The following is a 22,282-nucleotide window of genomic DNA, read 5'->3' on the forward strand; positions in this document are numbered from 1 at the left end:
CAAATTGAAAAAAAAAAAAAAAGAGACACCTTCTTTTTATGTTTTTACTACCACAAATACTATCATACTCCCATAAATCTTGGCGTTTTGTTAGAGGTTTTTCATGTATTCACTTCAACCAGGACCACCCTGACTGAGCTCGAGAGGCTGAGAGAATGGAGACCAAAATATGGCTACAATTAGAATGTGTCAAAAGGATTGCTTTAAAACCCCAGGTCTGACACACAATGGATTTTTGAACACTGGGTCGGGGTGGTTAGCTCTTTCTCATTTAAAGATACTTGGGGTTGAAAGCAGAGTTGCTATTATGTATGCAGCACAGTGTTCCTTAACCTAAGAAAAATTACGAAAGAACCATAAAGTCAAGCCTCAGACCACTAAGAACAGATAGCACACTACAGTCCTGGGAAGCTACTGTGAAGCTGGCCTGAGGGCAAGATCAATCATCACTCTGCCACTTGGCTCTCATGTGGGCTGCTGAACCACGGAGTTGCCTGGAAACTCAGAAGCACCCTGGATGCCAGTCCCTGACTCCTCAGCCCTGTCCAGGGGCTAAAATGATGGTCTTGAGTCTTCAGACTGTGCCCTGTCTGGTTTCTCGACCAGGGAAGATCATATCTGGCAGGCCAGCTGTACCAGAAAGGAGTTCTAGAATTGTCTTATTGCCTACAAACGCTCTCTGGAGACTCTGGGGTGGTTCCTGGATACTTGTATACTGGATGAATGTCAGCCTTTCTCTGCTTTGCTCAGGCCTTAGGACTAGACTTTTCCCTTGGTTTCCTGAGTGCACTGAGAAACTCCTAGATTAGGGGAAGATTGATGACCAGGACCTTCCCCTAGAGGTGACAGAGAGAGAAAGCTTTCCCCTGGAGCTGGTGCCTTGAATTAGGACTTCTATCCTCCTAGACTGTGAGAGAATAAATTTCTGTTTGTTGAAGCCATCCGCTTGTGGTATTTCTGTGATAGCGGCACTAGGAAACTACAACAAGCACCAAGGCCTAGAACAGGTCATGGTGTATTGTGGGCACTCTGCAAATATCCATTGAAGTGAACTGAAAATTGGGCTTATGCTGTGTACACCTGTCCTTTAGGCTATCAGACAGAACAGTGGCTAAGGCAAGATTTGAGCAGAGAAATTAAACAAGCACTTTTTTTTTTTAAAGCAAGCAATTAAGAGTTGAATATAAGTAAAAAAAAAATTTTTTATAAGTGGCACTTATATTCAGCTCTTAATATCATACTGAAGATATTATAAACAAAAATGTAATGCCATCCTTTCTTTCTGAAAGATTAGTATAGGTGTTAAATTGATTTTTTTAAATTATTTGTAAAATATATATATAATGTGACATTTGCCAGTTCAACGTTTTTCATGTGTACAATTTGGTGAACACACACTTCTTTATAAGAGGTGAAATTAATAAGGAAAACGAGATGAGAATGAAATAAAGAGAAGAAGGGCTAGGAAGGGAGAAAGACTTCTAACTCATGTATTTTCCTATTTATAAAGAACTTTCTAGCCAAGGAGAAAACATTGATCAAACATGAGTTGTGGCTGGAATTGATTCCTTTTTTTTTCCTCTAATTTTCTGATAACCAGTGTCCACTTGGAAATATGATATGGATGAAAAAGTGAAGAGAGCTATGCAATGATATACATCAACAAGGATACTGATGATGATAGGTATGCCAAGAGAAAGCATTACATAATGACATCAAAACAGGACACTTGAGGAGCATCTCAGAGCTAAAACAGCTGTCTCCTGGTATTTTGGCATTCTTGAAGTGTATGAAGAAATAGCCCCCGGCAACAGGAGACTACAGCTTATTTGCAACAACAAGATTCAGATTCAGAGGTCAAGAACATGTTTCCACATCTTTTTTTGTTTGTTTGTTTAAGTTAACCCCTTAGTATTATTATCACTTTAGAGAAATGTGAAACCCCAAGCCATGTATAATTCCAGAACACTGCCCACAGGTAGGCTTCTAAGGGAAGGGAGAGGAGGGAGAGGTGCCTTTCATTACACCAGGTTTTCCTAAATGGGCTGGTTTACTTGGAGATACTTTTCTATTTTGTGGATTATCCAGCACATTTATTTCGATATATAGGTCATTAATCCCACCCTCAAAAAAAAAAATTTTTTTTTTTCAGGAGGTGATAGTATTTGAAATTTGAATTAATTAGTTTGGCTGCTGGCAAAAATATCTGTTAGGAAAAAAGTTTAAAACCTGGAATTTAAAAATTACTGATATGTTTAAATATGTATGCATTTCTTATGTCTTAAGGAGCCCTGGTGGCACAGTGGTTAAGCATTTGGCTGCTAATCAAAAGGTTGGCAGTTCAAACGTACTAGGAAGATTTTGTAGCCTGCTTCCCTAAGGATTTATAGTCTTGGAACCCTATAAGGCAATTTTACTCTGTCCTACAGGGTATGGTAGCGTAGTGGCTAAGTGCTATGGCTGCTAACCAAGAAGTCGGCAGTTAAATCTGCCAGGTGCTACTTGGAAACTCTATCGGGCAGCTCTACTCTGTCCTATAGGGTCGCTATGAGTCGGAATTGACTCGACAGCAGTGGGTTTAGTTTTTTTGATATAGGGTATGAGGTGGAATTCAACTCAATGGCAGTGGCTTTTTTTTTTCCTTGTGTGAGGGGGTCTTATTTCTTTACCTTCCAGCTAACTGAGATGCTGTTCTAAGGCTGCTTCTCCCATCCTTGGCTCGCTAGGTCAAAGAGGCTTTGATTCTTCATTCATTCAGTGTGTCCTTTATTGTGCACCTAGTGTGAGCTAGGGGCTGGGGCTACAATGTTAGAAGGGATGATCTCTGGCCTCCAGGAACAACTGGTCTAGTGGGGGAGACAAGTATGCCGGCCACTGTGAGATCGTGAGACTGCAGGTAAGATGGGGCTAAGCAATGGGGGCCTTGGGAACAGAATCCACCAGGGTGGTGGGAACAGTGGGAAGAATGGGAACTGGGATCTGAGTCAAGAAAGGGAAAGGCACACCTGGGGATGCTGTCTGATGTCCTTTGATCCGGCTCTGCTCCTGAGAGCCCTGAACTTCTTTTGAAAATTCATACAAACAAAAAAAAAATGGACAAATTAGTTTAAACCACACCATATTTTCAAGAACTAGCACTTTATACCTCTCTCGACACCTTGCAGATAACTGCCATAATAACCGTTAGGGCGAGTCTAGCAAAAAGACAGGGCTATGCTTTCCTGGATCACCTACAAGTCATCAAATCATAGACACACAGAATGTCTGTGCTAAAATGGAACTAAAACATCATCACTTTAAGCGCAAAACCTTCATAGAGGAGGAAGGTGAAGCTCAGACAGTCAATGGAAAAATGACCATCAGAGACCAGGAATATTTTTTCTTCATACTTCCCATCTTTACTTGACTGCTTGGTCACCCGTGAATAGGTGGGAATATGACATCTTTAGATAATCTGTTCTACTTACGTAGACATAGGCATTACTTCAGTTATCTGGCAAGGGACCTACAAATCAGCCCAATACATTCTTCTATTTCCTCCCTGTACAGATAGCCACTTTTGGTAGATACTGACAGGCTGTCTGTCTTGGGCTCAGTTTTAAAGTTTAATTAATGGGCTAGAGGAAGCTTTCCTTGAGATGAAACTCGATAATTATATTTTAGGATTATATATAAGCGTAGACAATTATGTTAGGTCTTGAATAAAGGCCTAGTGGAATAATTATCCTGTGCAAATGGGTAATTAAGAGCTATAACATAATAAATGGCTACTGTTTCATAAAGTATTTTATCATGAAATATTTATAATGAAATGTGCAAAGACCTGGAGTTAGAAAACCAAAATGGAAGAACACGCTTGGCATTCCTCAAGCTAAAAGAACTAAAAAAACTGAAGCCTCGAGTTGCAGTTTTGAAGGATTCTATGGGCAAAATACTAAATGATGCAGAAGGCATCAAAAGAAAACTGAAGAAATATATGGAGTCACTGTATCAAAGGACATTGGTCAACATTCAACCATTTCAGGAGGTAGCTTCTGATCAAGAAGTGATGGTATTGAAGGAAGAAATCCAAGCTGTGCTGAAGGCACTGGCATGAAACAGGGATCCAGGAATCGATGGAATACCAACTGAGATGTTTCAACAAATGGATGCAGCACTGGAGGTACTCACTCATCTATGCTAAGAAATTTGGACAACAGCTACCTGGCCAACAAACTGGTAGAGATTCATATTTGTGTCCATTCCAAAGAAATGTGATCCAACAGAATGTGGAAATTATTGAACAATATCACCGATATCACATGTAAGTAAAATTTTGCTAAAGATAATTCAAAAACGGTTGTAGCTGTACATTGACAGGGGACGATCAGAGATTCAAGCTGGATTCAGAAGAGGACGTGGAACCAGGGATAGCGTAGCTGATGTCAGGTGGATCTTGGCTGAAAGCAGAGAATACCAGAAAGATGTTTTCTTGTGTTTTATTGACTATGCAAAGGCATTTGGCTGTAACAAATTATGGATAACATTGCGAGGAATGAGAACTCTAGAACACTTAATTGTGCTCATGTAGAAACTATACATAGACCAAGAGACAGTTGTTCAAACAGAACAAGGGGATACTGTTGTTGTTACGTGCCATTGAGTTGGTTCTGACTCATAGTGACCCTAGAGGACAGAGTAGAACTACCCCATAGGGTTTCCAAGGAGCGGTTGGTGGACTCGAACTGACGACCTTTGGGTTAGCAGCCTGAGCTCTTAACCACTGCACTACCAGGGCTCCAAGGGTTTAAAATTTACATGATTTAAAATGAGGAAAGGTGTGCATCGGGGTTGTATCTTTTCTCCATACTTATTCAATATATATGCTGAGCAAATAGATTAATCTGAGAAGCTGGACTATATGAAGAAGAACATGGCATCAGGACTGGAGGAAGGCTCATTAACAAACTGCCATATGCAGGTGACACAACCTTGCTTGCTGAAAGTGGAGAGAACTTGAAACACTTGCTGATGAAGATCAAAGACTATAGCCTTCAGAATGGATTATACCTTAAAATAAAGAAAACAAAAATCCTCACAACTGGACCAGTAAGCAATAGTACGATAAAGGGAGAAAAGATTGAAGTTGTCAAGGGTTTCATTTTATTTGGATCCACAATCAACACCCATGGAAGCAGCAGTTAAAAAATCAAGCAACGTATCGTATTGGGCAAATTTGCTCCAAAAGACCTATTTAAAGTGTTAAAAAACAAAGATGTCACCTTGAGGACTAAGGTGTGCCTGACCCAAACCATGGTATTTTCAATCGCCTCTTGTGTATGTGAAAACTGGATGATGAATAAAGAACCAGAGAAGAACTGATGCATTTGAATTATGGCGTTGGAGAAGAATATTGAATATACCATGCACTGGAAGAAGTACAGCCAGAATGCTCCTCAGAAGCAAGGATGGCGAGACTTCATCTCATGTACTTTGGGACATGTTGTCAGGAGGAACCAGTCCCTGGATTAGGACACCATGCTTGGTAAAATGGAGGGTCATCAAAACAGAGAAGACCCTCAACGAGATGGATTTACACAGTGGCTCCAACGATGGGCTCCAACATAGCAACAATTGTGAGGATGGTGCAGGACTGGGCAGGGTTTCATTCGGAGTTGGATCCGACTAGACAGCACCTAACAACAATGACATAAGTTGAAAGGACTCCCTGGGCGGTACAAATGCTTAGCGCATTTGGCTGCTAACTGAAAGGTTCGAGGTTTGAGTCCACCTAGAGTTGTCTCAGAAGAAAGCCTGGTGATCTCTTTCTGAAAAATCAGTTACTGAAAACCCTATGGAGCACAGTTCTACCCCGACATATGTGGGGTCGCCACAAGTCAAACTTGACTCGAAGACAACTGTTTTTTTATGCACCGAAAACCTGGCAGGTGGTGGGTTTGTCTAATAGAAAACCTGATACATAACTGGCAATGCAATACATACTTGTTGAATAAATGAACTCCGCCCTCTAAAAGGAACAAGTGATGCCACTTAAAGAAAATTAGATTCTTCAAATGTTAGCCGTCTAAGGTATGAGATTTATTTTAATACCTGAATAATACAACAATGAAAGTCTGGAATAACAATAACAGTACGACTATCCATTTGGATATTACTCTCGAGTTGCTTCAGCACTTTGCACTTCAGTCTCATATGATACTGAATGGAACAGACAGGCATTCAAATTAAAGTTCAACACAGCGTTAATAATAGCGCATCTCTGTGGTGCCTTGGGTTACGGCTGTCAAAGAAGAGGTCACGCCCTTGTTACTTAAATCTCAGAAAAGGCTTGCACCAGTTCATGGCTGCAAGGTACAAAGTGAGGCGCAATGAAATGTCCATGTGGGCATGTGTTCTTCAGATGCTGGGGCTGCTATTGGTTTGTGGTTCATAGTGTATTTAGGGCAGCAACAAGGCAGAGAGGGGGGCCCAGGTTGTGCCTGGCAGGCGTCTTCTCTCAGCCAAGATGTGCGCATGAATCTGAAATTACCCAAGAGGGTGTTTCAGAGTGGCCTGCCAAAGAGTGGTGTCTTCTAATCTGGAGAGCAGCTGCTGGGCACAGGCACGGAAACACAGACACACTCACACAGACACACACTCGCAGAGCCTATACCTGACTCTACTTGTCTGCACCGGGCAGATGGTTCCTTGCTTTTGGGTAGCCTCATCCTGCAGCCCAGTCCAGTCAGAATCTTTCTTCCGTGGAGACTGGCAAGCTGTGGGCTGAGGGTTTCAGCAAGGTCACTTGTCTTCAGAGTATGAAGGACGCTGCCCGGAGAAGGAAGAGGGTCATATTTAGTGTTTGGGCCCCGCCTGTACTGGGCTCCCCATTGTCTATCCTTCGCACAACTGCCGGAACTGTTACTGACCCCCGGTTGCAAACTGTCTGTGGCTTTGAAGCCCACAAAACGAAAACCGAGAGGGTACCCAAAAAGAAAAGAAGAAAACATTATTGCTGGTCCCCGGATTCCACAACTGGACTTTGGTGGGGATAAGAAGAGAGAACTACCCTGTTCGATCAAGCAAAGGTACCTGCACAATAAGGTAAGCGTCCCTATCCTTGCTGAGAAGCAGGTCTGGGGGTGGTGACTCTGTGTCACTGAACAGTCCGGGATTGCCAACACTGCTCACCAGAGGGATCTTCGGATATTACATGAGGGCATGCAGTAAATCTCAGGTATGATGAAGAGCTTATGGCTGATGATGCCTTGTAGGTCAGTAAGAGTTAAAAGCCACCAGCAGTACACTGGAATGATCTTGACGATAGTTGAGTTTTGCTAAATTGGCAGGCAAGAAAGAAAACCAAAACGAAATTTTAAATTCCCTTCCTCTTAAGAGTAAAGACAAACGGCTAAAAATAATTTTGGGCAAAGGACTTTCCTTGTTCATAGCTGGATTTTGTAAGCAGATGTGAACAACCAATACATAATTTCAAAGTTATCACAGTACGATGAAAATGGAGAAGTATAGTGCATAGCTGGATTGGAGAGGAGAGATTTTCTTTTCATAGAAAGATTGGTAAGAAGCTGCTTCCTAAAACAGCAAATAGAGTCCTTTTGTTTTTTGTTTCTTTACACTGTTCACGTTTCTTTGATAAAATTCGATGAATGGGGGCCAGAGAGCAGACGCAGATTTCTGAGACAGGGTTTTTGGAAGGTCTTGGGAGATAGCTACCGAGAGCTTGTTCTGTAACTGACCTAAAGAGTGTGACTTGATATCCATGGGCACGTCACACCTCAATGTCAATGGTGAATGATGCCATGGTGGGCAGACTGCTGCCGATGATAGCAGAGAAAGTTCTGCTAACTATATTTGCTCAGTGAAAGTACTATTCAATGTTTAGAGCTGAATAGTTTTAAACACGGGAGATCCATGTAACAGATACCTGTTTAGCTAAAATTCTTGTGATATACTCGATCATTCTTTTTTTCTCTTCGTAACAACTGATGACCCCTTTTTCACGATCTCCCGAAGTCTCAGGAAGGATCAGAAAGGGTACAATACTGGTACTGCCTACCTGCACTCACCACATTCCACGTGTGCACTAGATTTGCATAAAGGCGGGAAGGGTGGGGGGTATTACAGAGGTGAACACATTCAAACTATGGCAGTGCTCCTCCAGGGGCAACTAAATATGTTTTTCCTACAGTGACACTTGGCAGTTAATCAATCTGCTATCCCTCAGAAACAAATATTTCAAATTAAATAATTTTCTATAGTTATCAGTTTGAAACTATTTAAGAAATTCCCATTACGCCTAACTAAAAATCAGCATACACTTTAAGAGCTGTTTGCTATTAGAAATTTCTAGAGGCAGCGATAATTTCCATGGGCTATCTCCACTTCCTGACAACAAGCATGTGGGGTAATTAAGACAGGTCTACTCTGGTGAGAGCTTTCCAAGTAATTTCCCAGAACAATGGACAATTTATGACACCCAATGCATAAATACTCTGTGACAATTTGGGGGCAGAGAAAAGCATTGAATATTAAGAAAGGGAATGAATTTTTTAAAAAAGAGTTTAGTTTCTGTTAAAATTCATGTGTAATTGTCAGTCCTACTTAAACTGTTACTGAAATAAGGAATTAGTTAGCCATGAGTTGGCCTTAGGTAGTGGCGTTGTCACTGGAGATGGAGACACTTAGTTGTGGCTTCAAAATGATGGTGCTTTTGATAGAGCACTGTTGTAGGAGGCTGACATTGCAACTTGCCAAGAGCTGGACAAGTCCAAGGATGTGGAAAAACCCAAAATAAAGGGCCTTGTACTCTTCAAGGGAAACGCTGGTTTCCCTTGTAGTGGTAGTGGTTAAGAACTACGGCTGTTAACCAGAAGGTTGGCAGTTCGAATCCAACAGGTGCTCCTTGGAAACTGTATGAGGCAGCTCTACTCTGTCTTATAGGGTCGCTATGAGTTGGAATCGACTCAAAGGCAACAGGTTTGTACTCTTCAGAACAGAGTTCACGATATTCTTTGCCAAACCTAACGCAACATTTTCATTGCCACTGAAATACATGCCTCACCTCTCCAATGTCTGGATGTTAAAACATTAATATTTGAATGTTAAAAACACTCAAGGAAATAACCGTAGCCGCTCTGCTTTCCTTAGAAGAGAACTATGACTAGCACCATTTACTATTTATGCTTCAGAGAGCCTTGTTTTGTTATAACTTGGGGAAACATTTTCATAGCAAAGGGCTTACTTTGCTTGCTCAATTGTTTATTCATTCACTCATCAAATATTTTTGAGTGCCTACTATGTGCCAGGCCCTGTGCTGGTTGCTGGGGCACAGAAGTGAATGAGGCAAACATGGTCTCCGTACTTCCTGAGTACAGGAGTCTGCACAGAGAGGCCAATTCCTAGGGGTTTAAGTCTGTATAATTTGCGTGGTGTCTCCCGTGGTAAGGATTTTCTCCCTCACTTCCGATTAAAACAAGAGTTAAGGACCAAAGAAATATTTTTCTACTTTAAAAAGGCTTATTAGCATTTGCAAGGTATGGAGCTAATTCCATAAAACAACTCCAGCGTTGAACAGTAGTGCTGGAATATACATTTAGTGCTATACTTGAGCCTTCTGTGACGGATGCTGATGTATCTTTTTTAAGCTACAAATGTTAGCAAAAGGTTCACATACACACACTGTTTATTTCTTCAGAATCGGGTCAGACAGAAGTCCAAAGGGAGACATTAGGACAAAATTTGTGTTATAGCTTCAAAGCCACCTGGGTTTCAAACCTGATGGAAGTTGAAGCTGTTCCTGTCTAATCTGTGCGAGACAGGCAGTCTAGCGCTGGGGGCCACACAGACAGAACAGAAGTTCTGTTTCTCACCTCAGCTGTGGAGTCTTTTTATGACGGCATTATTCCCAACAGCAAAAGCAACCTCGTGGGTGTCTTACGGTGTTCAAAGAACTCTCATGTTAGCCGCTCATTTGCTCCTTACAGTGACCTGTTCAACAGGAAAGGCAGGGATGGGCATTCCCTGTTCAAGAGAAGCACAAACCAGGACCACCACCCCAGCTAATTTTCTAAGGCATAACCTCACAAAGCACTTTATTGAATGAAGGACTAGAAAAAATTCTCAGTTTTCAACATGAGTACTCATAGCTCGGACTTACCGTCTGAAGGTGGTATTCAAAACCAAAAACCCGTTGCCCTTGAGTTGATTCTAACTCATAGCGAGCCTACAGGGCAGAGCAGAACTGCCCCATGGGGTTTCCAAGGAGCGCCTGATGCATTTGAACTACCGACCTTTTGGTTAGCAGCCACAGCTCTTAACTGGTACGCCACCAGGGTTTCCGAAGGTGGTATTAGCAAAGTGGAAACACCATGCCTAGGAGAGAGTTTCCATTTTTTTCTTCACCCCACCCCAATTTTCCTGCCTCTGTTCCCTCTCTGGGTATTCTCCTTATAGTTCTTCCCTTTGACTTTTGAAAAATCAGTCTGGTTGCTAAGAGAGATACAGGCGCCTGGCTTTTCCTTCTATTTTTGGGTGGAAAACTGAAGTAGAATATGGAAGAACTGGACTGTTAACTCTGCACCAACTTCCAACACCACTGTAATAAAATTAAAAAAAAAAAACACAAAACCAAACATTCTGAGTGATAAGAATGAAAAAGAAAACATTACCACCTCGTTCAAGATTGTTTAAAAGTTTGGTGACTTTTTAAGACAGAAACAATATGGTATATTCATCTACATGCGAATGGAATGGCACTTGAAACTGCTGGTGAGTGCCACCAGCCTAGAAGCAGACATCTTCAGGTCACATCAGACCGACTGTCCACCCCATCCAGATGCTGCTTCTGGCAAAAGCATAAGTGGACCCTTTGTGGAGAAGCAGTTTATCATGGGTAAGAGAGAGACCATCACAGGAAAAACATTCTCCACGTGGAAAAAAAGTAAGCGTGGCTAGCAGAGAGTTGTATCCAGACAGGTGGAGCAGTGGTAAGTGAATGAAGGCCTTTCTGATGGATTCTAACAGAGTAAACTGATGCGCTGGTAACTACAACACGGAAGGTAACTACGCAGGGTCCAAACAAAGCCAGTACTGACCATTACTAGCTATGACCAAGCAAATACACAAGACTCACTTCTTTCTTACATTCTTCCTAGAATATTATTTTGAATTGCTCTTAATTTTATAATTCTTCAGAGGCTTACGGCTACTTTTCTCTCATATTGGTTTGGAATGGATCGATAGGCCTCATGATGGATCTGGGGGCAATCTCTCGCCTAGGAAAGTGGAATTCAGGGGGAGATAGCAATGTGGATAAAGCAAGGGCTGTTTCTGTGCGTCTCTAGGACTGCTGGTTCCGGCCCGAAAGAATGGGACAGAGGCAGCTGCCCGTAAGCTGCGGCATTAAACTGCCAGGTTGGGACGAGGGACACCCGTTTCTTGTTTCAGCTGCTGCTAACTTCTCCCCAGGAAGCTATTTTAAGAACCTTCACATTTGATCAGGGAGCATGTGGGGTTAAGCCTTGTGTTTTTCATTTCAGTTTTAGATCCCAAGCAGGTGCAGTTCGCATTTCAAAATTTAAAAACTTATCACTGCACTTCCTCCCAGCCAATGCAAACAATTTTATACTGGAGGAGAAAAGCAAGAGATTGAAATAAAGACTGGTTTTTCAAATGAAATTAAAAGTATTTAAAACTTGATTAAAAAAAAATTACACAAATTTTCAGTCATAATTCTTGTTTGGCAAAACAAGGAAAGAGTGCCCAGGAGCCATACTCTTAGCATTTCTCCAGTCTCTGTCAGACCCGCAAGCCTGGTCTTCTTTTCTTTTTTGTGAATTTAAATTCTGTTCTACATTTTTTTCTCCAGCTCTGTTTGGGACTCTCTGCTTGTGATCCCTGCCAGAGCAGTTGGTAGTGGTGGTGGGTACCATCTAGTTGTTCTGGGTTCAGTCTGGCGGAGGCTGTGGTAGTTGTGGTCCATTGTACTTTGGACTAATCTTTCCCTTGTGTCTTTGGTCTTCTTCATTCCCCTTTGCTCCAGCTGGAATGGGACCAGTAGGTAACTCATTATTGAATTCACTCCTGAGGTTCACCCTTCAGCCAAAGATTAGACAGGTCTACACGGTCGCTATGAGTCAGAATTGACTTGACAGCATTGGGTTTAATGGTATAGGACAAACGGAAACCCTGGTGGCACAGTAGTTAAGAGCTACAGCTGCTAACCAAAGGGTTGGCAGTTCAAATCCACCAGGCACTCCTTGGAAACCCTATGGGGCAGTTCTACTCTGTCCTATAGGGTCGATATGAGTTGGAATTGACTCAGTGGGAATGGGTTTGGTTTTTTGGTTTAAAGGGACAACAATAACACGTGTGAGGGCCGTGCTTCATAGTTCAATCATGTACACTAGACTAATGGGCACACCTGCCCAAAAGGAAAGATGAGAAGGCAGGAAGGGATAGATAAACTGGACGAATGGAAATAGGGCACCTGGGGTGGAGAAGGGGAGAGTGTTGCCACATCGCAGGGTTGGCAATCAATGTCACAAAACAATTTGTGTACTAACTGTTTAATGAGAAACTAATTTGCTCTGTAAACTTTCACCTAAATCACCAACAAAAAAAAAGTAAGGAAAGAATAAAAGTCATTGGGTAGCGTGAGGACAAAGTGTAAGTATTTGTGCTAATGTCCATTGCTCTAACCCTATATTCTACTTACTATGCTTGGGATGTGGCTAAGAAGGACACCATTGTCTATAAGCAACATCTGGGATTGTCTGACAATACCCAACTGTGATCTATCACTTGAACTTTGACAATTAGAGAAAGATCAGGGTCACCTCACTCCCTGAAGATGCACAGAGCTGAAGCAAAAGCGAAAACAAAACAAATGAATGAAAACCCTGTCTTTTAAAAATGTTTCAAGCAACCAAAAACCCATTGCCGTCAAGTTGATTCCGACTTACAATGACCCTATAGGAGAGAGTAGAACTTTTCCATAGAGTTTCCATGGAGCAGCTGGTGGATTTGAACTGCCAACCTTTTGGTTAGCAGTTGAGCTCTTAACCACTGCACCAGCAGGCCTCCCTGCTTCAAGCCAAGTATTTATAAATTCCTCTAAAATTTAGGCCTTCCCAGGTCTGTTGAAACCCTGTCTCTAATAGTCCAACACACACACTTGCATTCAAACCAGAGTTGTCTATTCTTTCAGTTCAAAAGATAAGTTTGTAATGTTTAGGAAATTCAACAAAGCAGGGTTGCTGGTAGTCTAGCATCCAGGTTTGCAAGGGGCTGAGAGGTTTCCCAGGCCATGGACTTTCAGTGACAAAATCAGGACTTTCCTAAGTTCCCCTACAAGGGTTGGTGGCGGGGGGAGGTCACAAATCAGAAATAATCAAGATAAAGAAATTTATTGCTATACAGCAATGGAGTATAAGAGCCCAAGTGCCCTAGCTCCCAGCCCAGTACACTACACACATGGCAGGTTCCTTGTTTAGGGAGATAAGGAGGGCTAAGGAGGGGTTTGGTCACAAGAGTCGTCTATTTACAGAACTTCCCCCTTCCTAACACAAGGGGCACAGTAACAAAGTGTCATCCTGAAGCTTAGGAAGAATGAACTGGCCTAGCTCCTACTGAAAATAATCAAATCCAAGACTCCAAGATGCTCAATGGTTTTATCTTTCATTTAAAACTTTAACAAGGGCTACTCAAGAGGGAACAGTACATAAAGTATACCAATCCACCAGATCCTTCCTCCTCCAAGCCTGGGCAGCTGACCAGCAGCCTCAGCAGGGCTAGGGCATGTGTCAGACATGCAGAATCTCAGTCCCCACCCCAGAATCACAATCCGCATTTCGAGGAGATGTCCTGCATACGTTAGGGTTTGAGAAGCAGCACACTACGTCAGTGCTTCCCAGCTAACTGTGGCACAGGACAAAATTCTGTTACTGTCCACCTATCATGGACTGATACTTTTGTAAAATGCAATAAAGATGCATCACTAGAAATCATGTGCTTGGCTATTATAGCAGTATCAAATTACTATACACACACAAACCAGTCACCGTCGAGTTGACTCCAACGCATGGCGACCCTATGTGTGTCAGAGTAGAACTGTGCTCCATAGAGTTTACAATCGTTGATTTTTCAGAAGTAGATCAACAGGCCTTTCTTCTGAGGTGCCTCTGGCTGAGTTTGAACCACCAACCTTTCGGTTAGTAGTGGAGTGCTTAAACAACTGTGCCACCCAGGGACTCCCAAACTGCTATAAAAGTTTCTACATGCTTACTCTTAACGTCTATACTTCATCTTGCAGCAGACAGATCAGTTTGCAGACTAGCTCAGGTCTGCAGACCACACTCAGAGCAGCACTGTGCTAGTGACACTAGCGGCCTCACTACTGCTGAGAAACACCTAGAAAGAGAGACCAACGAACACTCTGAGTGCATCTTTACTTGCTCAAGATCTTCAGTGCATTGCAGAGCCAGATCCTGTGGCTCCTGAAGTAAAGCCACACTTTGCAGGGAGCCCATCCCATCAAAACATCTTAATATGGGCGAAAATCTCACTAAATATTAATCAAAGATACTGGTGTTGGTGAGAAACCCTGGTGGCAGAGTGGTTAAGAGTTTGGCTGCTAACCAAAAGGTCGACAGTTTGAATCCACCAAGCCCTCCTTGGAAACCCTATGGAGCAGTTCTACCCTGTCCTATAGGGTCGTTATGAGTCGGAATTGACTCGAAGGCAACGGGTTTGGTTTTTGGTTTGGTGTTGGTGGGAGGTAGGGAATGGACAGGGCATAAAACTGAGTTGTGAAAGTCAGGAGGGCATACTTTGTTGGTACAGGGAAAGTGGAATTATTTTCTTTTTGTTGGGGAGAGTGGTGGCAGGGCAGAGAAATGGGGGTACTGAGTGTGTGATTCTGTAGTTCTAGTCTTCTAGTTTCCAAAGCTACCTGTTAATGGTTTTATTTAATTTATCTTGGGGTTGGCTCTATTTCAGATGACATCTAATCTTTCTTCTTTAAGTAAGAGCAAACCTGGCCACCAATATTTTGAAGGGTGGGAATGGGTAGAGAAGTCACTAAGGACTCCATCCTGGATTTTGGGGGATAAAGAAGGAAACCCCTGTGGGTACAGACCACTGTGCCTATTCTTCTCGCAGTGACTCTTGAGTTCGATGCTTTCTAATCTAATTCAACAGCTAACTAATGCGTCACTAACCTTAAAATGTCAAGTAACAGCATTTATAGTGGCTTCATTCTAAGTTGCCAACAACTGTAAACAATCCAAAATTCAACTGTTGAGGCCATAAGCAAACTGTAGTACATCCATACAATGAATTATTACTCAGCGATACCAATGACACACAACGATACGGATGCACCTCGAATGCGTCAAGCAGAGTGAGAGAGCTCAGCCTGAAGAAGTGACATGAGTCTATTTATATGACTTTCTGGAAAATGCAAAACTATAGGGATTGTGGTTGCCAGGGGCCAAGGTTGACTACAAAGAAGCGTGAAGGAACGTGATGGAACTGCCTTGATTGTGGCAGTGGTTGCATGATTGTAAAACTTGCAGAACTGTACGTTAAAAGGGGTGAATTTTACTGTATGAAATAAAATAAAAATTTATTGAATACAATAAAATTAAAAAAAGAGTTAGATATCATCAGCTGTATTGGAGGCCTCCCATCCTAAACTTCAACATGCATGTTCTGCTTTGGTGTCTATGTATTGAAGTTCTGGTATAGGTTTTCACTGGGGGAAGGGGGGCGGGGGAGGGAAACTAAAGAAAAAAAAGTTAGAATGCTAAAGCAAACAAAGAAAAAAAAAAACCTTGAAAAATGACTGATACAGTCTACCTGTCTCATTTTACAGATGAAGAATTGAAGCCTGGGGACGTTCTCCCAAGATCTCAGAACTAGTTAGTGGCAGGGAAATGTGCCTCATTTTCTAGAGATAGTTAAAAATGATCAACCTACCCCAGGAAATTTAACTCTCCAATTATTCTTGTACAATACTAACTGTCAAAATTGCATTGTCTAATGAAAACGCCATGAGGCAAAAAACTATGTAAAAACCCCAAGTAGCCTTCCAAACGTCATGTTGAGAAATCGGCCAAAGGCTGCTGGCTACTGACAATTATACAGCTACAAGAGAGTAAGATGTGACTTTAGAGTCAGACAGACATTACTGCGTGTCTACTGTTTGTCAAAAACTGCAGCCACCACGGCTGCCAGCGTGCGCTAGGTGCAGCAGGGTGGAGTATCACAAAAGAAGACAACCCAGGCCGTGTTTTGAAGGGTCATTCACTTTGTTCAATTGCTAATTTATTTTATTCAACAAACAAATGATGGGCCAGGCATTTTCCTGGGTCCTACTATTCAATGCTGTCCTAGGAATTACACTTTTTGGTTTTAGTGGGTTTAAATGGGGGCAGTGTTGGTTCAGTGGCACAATTCTCGCCTTCCACACAGGAAGACCTGGGCTCCATTCCTGGCCAATGCACCTTGTGTGCAGCCACTACCTGTCTGTCTGTGGAAGCTTGTGTGTTGCTACGATGCTGAACAGGTTTCAGAGGAGCTTCCAGAACAAGATGTACTAGGAAGAAAGGCCTGGCGATCTCCTTCTGAAAATCAGTCACTGAAAACCCGATGGATCACAAGGGTCCAGTTTCCAACCCATTACCGGACGGGCGGGACCGGGTAGCCCTTTGTTCAGTTCTGCATGGGGTCACCAAGAATTGGGGGCAGGCTCAAGGCAGCTAACAGCAGCAGCAGCACCTAGATAAGAAGTAATGCCTAACCACTAGAGCACGGTGTTGTGTGAACTGAACTGATAGATCCAAACAGGATCTTGGTCAGAGTAAGCCAGTAAATGAATGGGTTCATCATCACGCCATAATGTCTAAGAAATTTTAAGGGACGCCTGGCATAATGTTAAGAGCACGCATTTTCCCGATGGTATCACTGGGTTCCAATTCCAGTTCTACGTAGCCTTCGGCAAAGTCTTCTCAAAGTCTTAAGTTCCCTCAACCATAAAATACCTTTGCTGGGAGCAGTCAGTAAAAAATACAAGGTGCTAAGCACAGTTAGTGGCACATAATAAGCACACAATCATCAGAAACTATTATTAATACAGAAAACTCCCACCACCATGTTATAGGTTGGGTCTATATTCCACAATTCAGTCTTGAAAATGAGCTATGCCTGGCCCTTCTGAGAACTTGATAAAAGCTGGAAGTCTCGGAAATAGGTACAGTTCACACAAACACAGAACTCTGGATCCTGTGACCAAACGAAGAACCTGGGTTAGAAACGTTATTCAGAAATCAAGGGAACTGGTATTTGAATGTGTTTTCTTCGGGACCCTAAAAAGGTTAAGAACCACTGTTCGAGACACTACATGCCCATGGCCAGGTATGAATTTAAATGCTCAACTTTGTGGTTTTCCTAATACAAAAATGGCAAAGTGATTATCAAAAGGAAACCAGGAACTTCCCTGACAGAGGTTAAAGAAGTAGAAATAGTCTTTCATGTCCCAGGTTCTCTAAGAAAGTGACTGTTTCATACAATGTCTTGCTCTCTTCACCGGTAAAATTTAAATCATGTAGAGTGGAGGTTCCTCACTAAAAAAAGTGGTAATTTATGGTCCCATAGCCTGGAGGGCTCTGAGGAGACGTGAGACTCCAGAACACTGCAAGCTATTCCAGAACGGAGATGGCTCACATTGCCTTGGGATATGTTTACGCTAAGGCACAAGATTACTCCTTTGAGAACAAGGCTTTATTTGTTCCTTGCTCCTTTGGAATGACAGCGTTTGTACATGCAGAATAACAGGTTTTACTATCCTATCGTGACGTGCTTAGGTCAGGTTTCAGAAAGATGGTACCGATGCATTAAATACCTGCCGAATGTGTGGAAGGAAAACTCCAGTTCAAACTATGACACAGTGTGTATTCATCACTCTCAAAATAAGCAGAGCGACCAGGAAATCCCACTGCTAACAAAGTGCCAGGAAGAGCCCTGCTGAAGGGAGAAAAGATTCTCGTTTATTTCAAATCTATGCGCACTTAGTCATTTTTCCAGATGATATTGTAAAACTGCAATCACGACCTAGATAAGCTGGTTATTTCGTCATATAATTCTATTATTATGCCCCATCAACATCTGGATTGTATATTTGTACAAGGCAAGTTCGGCTGAAAAGGGAACTCGAGGTCTACGCAGGTCTAGTGGAATCAACCTGCATCTGAGAAAAGGATGTTTTAGAGCAGAATGGAAGAAGACCTAGATTTTCACCAAGACCTGCAGCTCTAAAACAGTAGTTGAATTTGAGCTGGTAACTACACATTTACATCTCCTGTCTCCCTCACAAGACCCACAAGGACTTAACGCTTTCACACTTAGGTCAGATTCATGGGAGTGGCAAAAGGCCATTTTAACGGGGCATTTGTATTCCTACCCTTTGCCCTGTTGTTGCTAGTTGCCCTCGACCTGATTCTAACTCATGGCGACCCCATGTGTGCAGAGTAGAGCCGCACCACAGGGTTTACAAGGCTGTGACCTCGCAGAAGCTGTTCGCCAGGCCTTCTTCCAAGGGGTCTCCGGGTAGGTTCGAACTGCCAACCTTTCGGATAGTAGTTGAGAGCTTAACCGTCTGTGCCATCCAGGGCCTCTGCCCTCCTGACCAGAAAATATGTTTCTTAGTTTTCTTTTATCGCTCTGTCTTACTAATTTTCAGTAGTTTTTTTTTTCTTTAGCTGCAAAATAACCTCTGGCATCTTTAACTTTCCAAACATGTAAAAACCTACTGCAGGGATCAGAGTATTGGGCTGGGATTGGAGCAATGTGGCAGACACCACTTGAGTACATTGGATAGTGAAGGAAGCTGCACTCACAGCAGGACCATAACAGCATGGTCCAGCACACACAGGTGAGGGTGCGGGCTCTGCATCCTAAAACACACAGTCGCATTAGAGGATGCAGTGCAGGAAGACAGGTCCCCTTCTTCCGCCTCAACCTCCCCAGCTGAGGTCTGGTCCTAGACCCAGAGCTGTGGAGCTTAAACAAGATTCAGTCAGGCACATGCCCTGTGGAGTGCTGACCACAGGTCCTCACAGCCGCTACTGGCCTATCCTGCAGTCCGACCCCCCTCACCCAAGCTGAGCCTCAGCCCTACAGTTAGATATCCTTTGCAAACATTTTTATTTTCCCATATACAAAAGAGATACTATATGACATGATTCCTTTTTTGATATGTATTTGAACAGCCTAGCTACAAGGTAAAGAGTCTAAAAATGTCTAACTATATCCCATATATCACTGTGTGTTTGATTATACTGTCTCACTGATTTATTATTTTCCTCTTCTAAAGTTTGAATTAGGAGCCCGGGTGGCATAGTGGTTAGGAGCTCAGCTGCTAACTGAGAGGTCGAAAGGTCATTGGTTAGAACCCACCAGCCACTCTGCTCTGTGGGAGAAAGTTGCGGCAGTCTGTTTCCGTATAGTTTACAGCCTTGAAAACCCTATGGGGCAGTTCTGTGCTGCCCTGTAGAGTTTCTATGAGTCAGAATCGAATTGACCTGACAGCAGTGGGATTAATGTGCCAATATTCAGGGTTAATTGTAATTTTTTTTCTATTCTACTTGCTCACCACATTAGCTGGTAGCCATTATTTAATTTCCTAATATAGTCTGCACTGGATGCCATCATTATCACAGCATCATTACACCTGGTGCCACTTGTATGACGAATGAACCCACAGTTCCACTATGCCAATAATTTTCTTAAAAAATTAACTGTCAGGCTGTGTCCAAATGTGTAAGCATCTCAGTAAGAAATCGTTAATTATTGTCAACCTAGAATATCATGTAGGTCCAATTTTTGTAGTCCATGACTTTAGACATGGCTCTGTTGGCTCAACACTGGATCCTTCCCACACCATCCTGTGTCATTGGCTACAGATATTGTTATGGATTGAATTGTGTCCCTCAAAATATATGTTGTAAATCCTAATTCATATACCTGTGGATGTAACCCCATTTTGGAATGGGTTTTTCTTCATTATGTTAATGAAGCGGTATCTGTGTAGGGTGTATCTTAAAACAATCATTTTTGAGATATAAAAGGAACAGATCCGGCACAGAAGCCAGAAAGCACAGTTGGGGGAAGACAGATGCCATGCCACATGAAGAACGCCAAGGAACCGAGGAACAGAGACTGAAAAGAAACAAGGATCTTTCCTCAGGGCCGACAGAAAGACAAAGCCTTCCCTTAGAGCCCGTGCTCTGAATTTGGGCTTCTAGCTCCCCAAACTGTGAGAAGATAAAATTTTTGCTCACTAGAGCCACCCACTTGTGGTACTTCTGTCATAGCAGCACTAGATAACTAAAACAGAATTATATGGCGATTACAAAGAGATCATTCTCCTGCTCTCGACTGTTTTTTGGGTAAAGAACCAAATTCTTCTTGGTATAGTCTTCCAAGGGGGTTGAGGACCTCTGCCACCATTTTTCTTCTGTCTACCAGGTGTCCTTCTTTCCCTAGAGGTCATACTGTATTTGGCACGATCCTAAAATTAAAAAAATCTAGTCAAATGGGAGGGTCTTTGGAACAAATCCAGATTCGCCTGCCAATTCACAGAACTGGTCCAGCCGAGGCTGGGCCTGGAGGAGGACTGAACTTCCAAAAAGGCCATCTTATCACCTGCAAGTGTTTATCACTGGAGAGTATTTTGCAGTTGGAAGCTCGTACCTCTGGTTGTCTAGATTCTGACTGTACCTGTTTGGCTCTGTATCCTTTAGATAAACCAGCCTCTCTGATGTACTGAAGTGGTATCTGTGTCTGATTGTTCTATCAACCCCAGCCTACCACTGACATTAATTTCCTCTTTTCTGCATATCTAATGCACAGCACACATGGGTGATATTTCATCTGACCTAACCTGCTAAAAGGTATACTCTGACAATCTTGGTTTCTGGACCCCCAGGCACAACTCTCTGCCCACACCAATAAATGTGTCTGATGCTGAGATGTTATACGAGATGAATGACTTCCAAGATGATGAGATTTCTGGCTTGTAAGTGAGAAGAGGAAGCTCACTGATAAAAGGGGTTTTATTTGATGAAAGGAGAGATTACAAGCCACTTTTAAAAACCTAATTGCATCCCAGGAGATTGAAAACAGAGGCTGAGGTATGCTGCATGGGGAAGGGAGAGTGAAAACAGTAGTAAGTACGGGCTTCTGAGAAGGGAATTAACCTTCTGAAGCAGCTCCTGGGATCGCGTCAGCTTGATCTGGCAGTTGTTTTTCATCTCTGCTTTCCAAACTACCTTTGTGTAAGGATTAATGACCTTTCCTCAACCCATTAACTCGGACTGTCATTAATCTCCAGGAAATACCCTGTCAGTAGTGCTTAAACGGTACATGAGAAATGCCGTGTTTTAGGTTAAAACTGGTTAATCTTATAGCTTTTTAACTACCCCGTTCAGTGATTACTGAGCTTTCCTGGAATTCTCTTTTGCCGCAGAATTAATTAACATTTTAATCACAGTCTTACTTGTAAAGTATGAAATTGTAAGTTATGAATTATAATTGATCAAAAAGAAATACCTTCCTGGAAAGTAAACTGAGCTTTCAAGAATGTGTGTCAAAAGAGATGTTACTAGTCTCAGTTCCTATTGCTTGCATGTGTTTTATGTACTTGGGAACTGAATGTTGTTACTCCCCAAATCAATATTATTGATTAGCTTAAGTAATAGAAATTTTCAATTTTAAACTCTGGTGGAGAAGCCATTATCTACTAAATCAGGTTTTCAAAAAGGCTAGACAAACCTATAGAGGCATCAATATTTGTGCGATTTTAGAGTAATTTTTATGACACTTAAACCACGCGTGTGAACACTCTCTCCAAGACAAGGCCAAACAAAAAACAGCAACAGCCAACTACACCAGAAGAAGCTATTCACAGATGAAGCTTCCTACAAACAAATCATATCATGAAGTGAAAGTCAGATAAAGGCAACTATTAAGGAAGACTAGAATGGTAGTACAGGTGAGGTTTGGCTGTTACAGAGACAAATAACTATTGTTGTGTGCTGCAAGTCGATTTCGATTCATAGCAACCCTATGTGATGGATTAGAACTGCCGCCATAGTGTTTCCTGGATTGTAATCTTTATGGCAGCAGATCACCAGGTCTTTTCTCTGGCAGAGTGGCTGGTGGGTTCAAACTGCCGACCTTTTGGTTAGCAGCTGAGTGCTTATATGGAATGGAAGAAATAAGG

The 22,282-nt window shown here is 42.4% G+C and overlaps 2 protein-coding genes across 6 annotated transcripts in view; one reads left to right on the plus strand and one right to left on the minus strand.

The window, feature by feature from the left end:
* CMSS1 (cms1 ribosomal small subunit homolog) overlaps window positions 1–22,282 on the minus strand; it is a 418,629-nt gene that overhangs the window by 70,151 nt on the left and 326,196 nt on the right. The window contains exon 1 of one of the 5 annotated variants that reach the window (XM_023559044.2): window positions 9,870–10,099. The exons of the other annotated variants lie outside the window; for them this stretch is intronic. The gene's annotated coding sequence lies outside the window, so the exon portion shown is untranslated. Of the gene's footprint in view, window positions 1–9,869; window positions 10,100–22,282 lie in introns of those variants that run through there. 5 annotated transcript variants of the gene reach the window in all.
* Window positions 6,107–22,282, plus strand: part of LOC100673611 (filamin A-interacting protein 1-like) — a 227,999-nt gene continuing 211,823 nt past the window's right edge. The window contains exon 1 of the mRNA XM_023559045.2: window positions 6,107–7,083. The gene's annotated coding sequence lies outside the window, so the exon portion shown is untranslated. The remainder of the gene's footprint in view (window positions 7,084–22,282) is intronic.

This window comes from Loxodonta africana, chromosome 20 (genome assembly GCF_030014295.1).
Source record: "Loxodonta africana isolate mLoxAfr1 chromosome 20, mLoxAfr1.hap2, whole genome shotgun sequence".
Taxonomy (NCBI): domain Eukaryota; kingdom Metazoa; phylum Chordata; class Mammalia; order Proboscidea; family Elephantidae; genus Loxodonta; species Loxodonta africana.